General features: G+C 35.7%; 1 non-coding gene across 1 annotated transcript; it reads left to right on the forward strand.

Moving 5' to 3' along the window:
- Nucleotides 1–74, forward strand: Trnai-aau (transfer RNA isoleucine (anticodon AAU)). The gene has a single exon. It is a non-coding gene; the product is annotated as a tRNA-Ile (tRNA).
- Nucleotides 75–6056: the final 5982 nt, after the last annotated feature.

The raw sequence follows: 6056 nt of genomic DNA on the forward strand, positions 1-6056 counted from the left end.
GGCCGGTTAGCTCAGTTGGTTAGAGCGTCGTGCTAATAACGCGAATGTCGTGGGTTCGATCCCCATACTGGCCAGAAAAATTACTTTTATAATTTTGTTTTGTGTATCAATTGTGTTGACTTGAGTGTTTTCTTAATTGAATAAATAACCGAGCTAAAAGAATGTTCCCCGAAAACAACAGTTTTAATGACACTACTCCAATTTAGCCCCATTATTTGTCCGCCAAGTATTTTTAATCCACGAATTAATCCTATGGCAATTTCTGTGGCCTAGGTTTTAAAGTTATTTTTAATTTTTAGATCTTACATTTGGCTGCTTCTAGTACACATACATTTTTGACTTCGTTGGCTTAATTATTGCCAGGTATACTTTAAAGCTGAGTAATCTCAAGCATATAAAATTACCTCCTTTCCAAAATTACCTCCAATTCATCCTTTCCACAAAGTATACATATGTATTAAATGGAAATTCGCACGTTAGTTGAAAAAAAATAATTCCGTACCCGTTGTCCTTAATTCTTATCTTCATCGCTTTTTTTTATAGACTGAAAACATTTTGAATAGATAAGCTCGTCATTTGCAATAATTATCGTAAGATTTTTTTTCTCTTCCATTAAAGTTAAGCCTGGTGGCACCGTATTTTTTTTTTTTTGTACTCAGTTTAACTGGCACGATAAACAGATAGGGAATAACTTTAAAATGCAATTCTTTGGCCCATTTCGTAACATGCGCTGAAGATTTTAAACTGCAATTAAATCCTGGCCGTTATCTGACGCAAGAAAAATTAGCTGCAATTTATTAATTTTATATTCTTTTAATGAAGACAGACTAACACAAACAGTTAGCGCTCTTGATGAAAACAGGGGAGATAAGAGATTAAAATAAGGGAGTTAACCTTACACACTTGCTCAGATGATAACATCAGGTTTGCGGAAGGTACTACTTTTTTTTTTATAAATAAAAATGAAGGGCAAGATGTTGAACTAAACAGGCACGCATTCGCGTCAAGAAATGCGCGCAAGAATATACTTAATTACAGCAATAAACACCAAAGGTATTTAAACCAGTTGGAAAGGGGGATGGGGAGGGTGGGGGAGTGGAGAGGGGTGGGGGTGGCGACCGTTTCCTTCTGAGATGGCTCACCTCGGTCGTGCATGAAAAGATCGGCGGGAGATAGGACCGTTTAGGAGTGGGTGAGTAATTGGGGCTAAGACACTCTTCCGTTTCCCATACCCGGGCTTAAAATATGGAGATGGTTGGTCCACATGATGAAGAAAGGGGAAGGGAGTGAAGGGAGGGGGTGGGGGTCACACAAATGTGGTGGACCCCGATGTTTTAAATCACAGTGTTAGTGTTTGGCTGAAAAATGGTTAGGATTAGATATAGTTAGGCACGTTATGGCAATAAGTTACCTACGATATTGTTTGCTCTTTTAACGAGTAGAGAAGTCTTTTGGGGGTTATCTAATACGTGCGTGAGCAAGTGTGTAACTGCACATGCAATGTATTTGTGTTTATGAGAGTATGTATATATGTCTGTGTTTGCATGCGTATTTATGTAGACGTCTGTAAATGTGTGTAAAAGGAAGCAAATGTGTGTGCATGTGTCTGTGTATGATTGATACTCTAAGATCGACTACCCTTTTGACGTTTACTCACCAAATGATACCCTGAGTGACGTAACGTATCAAGCTCTAACTCACTCGGCAGGAATGCTCGTGCTTACATTATTTACTAATGGACTTGCAGAAACATGTCAAGAATAAATCGTAGTGAATTAGTCAAGGGGGATGAATGGAGGTAAATGTTGTTTATAGTTGGTACCCTGTTCCGTTCTTCCCTGTTCAATCCTCGTGTTGTGAGTTGTGATAGACCGGTTTGTTCCTGATTTCTGTAAGGGTGTATAAGTAGGTAGTCCAAACTGGCGAAAAAGTGCGTTTTAGGGTCAGTTTTTGCGGTTTTCAAAAAAAAAATTTCACTACTTCTAGTTGTCCTATAAGAATAAAAATTATATGTCAATAAAGTTTAAGTCTTTATCTGTCGTAATCTGGTATTTTTATATCTGTAACACATGTCTGAATGTGTTTTATATTTGTTTGAAAAGTATCAGTTACGTCAACAAATTTCACCGTTTTGCGTGTACCGATCGACCCCACACTGTTTTATTTGGTCGCGGCTTCGCGACGAAGCATCGTAGAAGCATAATCTTAATGTCATTTTAAAGATCGAATTCTAGGCTGTCATTTGATGTATAAATTGAAAAAATAACTTGTTTATTTCATTTAAAAAATACAGATTTTAAACTTTAAATGACGATATATACACGGAAACAAACTAATTCTGTTTCAATTTTTACACCGATGTAAAGTTCAGTTTTATAACTACTTTGTGTTGTAAATTCAAGTATTTCTGATTTACGGTCGCGAAGCCGTACCCCCAATAAACATATAACCCTCGAGTCGACTTTCAGCCCCGAGTAAGTTGCTCGCCGAACGGTTTTAAAGGTTGACGACCGATGATGCTAAACGGATTTTACCCTTGCTAGAGCCTTCAAACAAGTTGTAAGTATCATTTTTAAAGTTTCATTTCCATTTTAATAAATGAATTTTAAGTTTGAATGTCAGTTTGGTTTAATTAGTACACGTTATTAATGTAAATTTGAACGCTTCAAGTCCACGGTTTTAGCGTGTGAACTACGCTTGTACACAGGGTGTGTTTAGACGTGAAGCTATTTAATTCAGGACATTCTAGGGACTTAAAATATGGATGCACTTAACTATTAGATGCTAGTGTTTACTAATTCTTTAAAATCTATTGACTGGGATCAATGATAGGGTCGTATTACTACAGTTTATCTGGACTATCACGTCAAAATTATGAATCGACAAATTCAAAATGGCCACCAGACTATCTTGGTTACTATGTGGACGAACTCAATTATTTACAGGGAACGAAGGTTAAATACTTATAAAATATTAATGAAACACAAAAGAAATGTATAATTATAATAACTATACATTTTTATCGATTTATTTAAAACAAAAGACACTAAATTTTAAGGACTAATGTGATTAATTTTTTTATTTTCTGTTGTGCACTCTGATTCTGATTCCCCTGCTGAATAATGTGAAATGGTCTGCGCCAGTCTCCTTAATAAAATGTACCAGATCAATTTTTAGATGGTTGTGCAATTTATTAAGATTGTACATGTTGTGACTTAGTTTTAAATGTTATATTAGTTGTAAGTGTAAGTAGTACTAGTAGTATTTCTCATTATTTTTTTATTTTATATGCATATAATAGTAACAATGAAGGACAGTTAAGTTGTCCTATAGGATGTTGAGAACCACAGTATGGCATCTTCATCATTGGATATCTCAACCATTGTGGGACAAGCAACGATTATTTCAAATTTCATTCAGTAGAATTACTCTTAAAAATATATATAAAAAATATAAATTACTTTTAACAAAAAGGTGTTTTCAGGCTTTTTCATATGTTTCCAGTTATAGTCATAGGACAAATAGTAGGCCTACACAATAGGCTAGTAGTAAATTTAATTATATTTTATTAATCACTAAATCAATTGTTCGTTCCATAGCTGGAGACATTTACGGTGGCCTATCCAGAACTTTCCTTACAAGGGAAGGGAAGAAGGCCAAGACCCCACTCCCCCCTCCCCCCTACAATTCCCAAAACATATTACTTACTCTTGATGCTCCACAAGATCAAGGTTGAGGGAAACAAGACGTACAAAGATGTTCCCCCAAAACTGTTCCCCCAAAGCAGTTATCAGGTTTGAAAAGAAACCAAAGCATGTGGCATCAACTGCTGCATCACTTGTAGGCATCACGTCTTTATTAAACTACATTACATTACATTTACTCTACTAAATTTTGATTCTGTTTCTCCTGCACTAGATAACTGTGGTATTTTTTAAAATAATATTTTAACTCATGTGATTTTTGAAAATAATTAACACATTTTTCCACGTCGATGTTACCAACACAATAATTTTAGAGTTATTCCAAAGCAAAAAAAAAAAATTGAATTTTTTTTTTTTTTATGAAAATAAAAGTGACCAAAACGCATTTTTGTCATTTTCAATTATTTTTTTACCTTAGAAAGACTCATTTTAGATGACTGAAAAAAATTGGGCATATATATTACAAACTTTGCAGCAACTTTACCAATTTCCACACTTCTATGTTATTTAGTTTAAAAAATATGGGTTCTCAAAAATGGCACTTTTTGAAAATCAGTTTTTTACCAAATTTTGCTTTTTTAAAAATCGCATAACTTTTTTATTTATTGAGATATTTTTATAAAATTTGTGGCATAGACCTTACAATTAAAAGTTCTTTCATGACATACTCACTCCAGAAGTCTGCAATCAATAGTTAATTTCAGTTTGGACTACCTAGTATAAGGTGTGTGAGAACGTGTGTGATTGTATACGTTTAGTCCAGTTCTTCGACAAGGTTTGTGTAGGTTAGTTCTCTACTGTTAGATAGCCACTGTATCTTAGTTTGTGTAGGTTAGTTCTGTACTGCTAGATAACCGCTGTATCTTAGTTTGTGTACTAGATTATGTGTTTATAATTAGATTAGTCTATGTTGTATAGATAGTGTAGATAATATTAAACTTTTAGTGTTAACGAATCTTTGTTTTTGTAACCCTTTTGTGGTTGTTTCGTCTTATAGGTTGCGTGACGCGCCTGATCACCCGTTAAAGAGATGTATGTGTGTTCACGACATACAAATTTTTGGGGGTGGGAGTAGGTGAGCGGGTGGCAGGGGGGGGGGGGAGGGAGTTTAGTATTCGATGTTTCTTGAACAAATAGGACAAAAATAAAGAAATGGCACCAAGATATGAAAAAAATAAAAACCCCAAAATGAAGTGAGTACAATCAGTAATATAAACTTTGCGTGCTGCTTTAGACCAAGACTCAATGCTAACCCCTCTAAAAGCATGTGCCAGATAAACGCACACAACACTAGCATAAGCTGTAATGTAACCGTTAGGGGAAGCAACTTTGTCACTGCCGTCTCGGTTCTTCTCAAAACAGGGGCAGTAGTGAAGGATTTAAAAAAAAAAAATGACACAAAGACATCTGTTTATCTCCCCTTTGAAAGATGAATCGATTTTCCGGTGAATTGGAGTCAAGTGCATGACGTGGTTGAGTTGTTTACGTACACTAGTCATCGTGTCAATCTTGAGCAGGGGCGACAATTGGCGTTAACTCTTCAATACTGGGAGATAACTCCGTGAAAAAAAAAATTGAACTAGAATCGGGTTACTTGCCCAAAAAAAAAAAAAAACTCCGCTGGGGTTCATACTGGATTGAGTAAAGCGATAATTACTGAAGATTGTACGAGCACTCAATCATTTCATTTAGAAAAGTTTAAACTCGTTTCCTTTTGCATTCATGTGCACTAAGGTCAAAATTAAAATGAAAGAGATACCATTTGGACTTGATGTTAAAGAGAGAAATTTAAACTACCCCCCCCCCCCCCAATTTACTCACACATAGACACACACGTACACACATCCACACGCCGCATTGCCTGTCACTTTCTTGTAACGAAGAACAATCTATTTTTAGCGCAATTTCCATTCTGGAGAATTGCGTTTATTAACCCGTCATTTCTGGATGTATGAATGTATGAATGTGTGTCCGCAGCTTTAAGTCGTATCTCCTCCTCAACGAAGCAATATCGAGGACTAGTTCCAAAAGCAATTATGTTAAGCAAGTTACCAGGATGATAGTGGGCCAAAAAATTCCGGGTTTCTTTCATGGATTTCCCGGAAAAGCCAAAAAACCTCGAAAAAAGCAGTTTTTGGCCCATATCTCGGCAACCAGACCACTTAGCGACTTGAAACAATTACCAATCGATTTCTGCCATAATTTAGAACAATATTGCCGAAGAAAGTTTAAAAAAATCTCCTTTCGTTCGGTCACAATTTTTTTTTAATTAATTAAAATTTGGACCGAATTAGTAGGCATGTTTATCCAACCACACCACACGCGTCATCACGTTCAATAGCTGCGCCATCA

This window comes from Physella acuta, unplaced genomic scaffold (assembly GCF_028476545.2).
Source record: "Physella acuta isolate Inbredline_101_S28 unplaced genomic scaffold, ASM2847654v3 ptg001120l, whole genome shotgun sequence".
In the NCBI taxonomy this organism is placed as follows: domain Eukaryota; kingdom Metazoa; phylum Mollusca; class Gastropoda; family Physidae; genus Physella; species Physella acuta.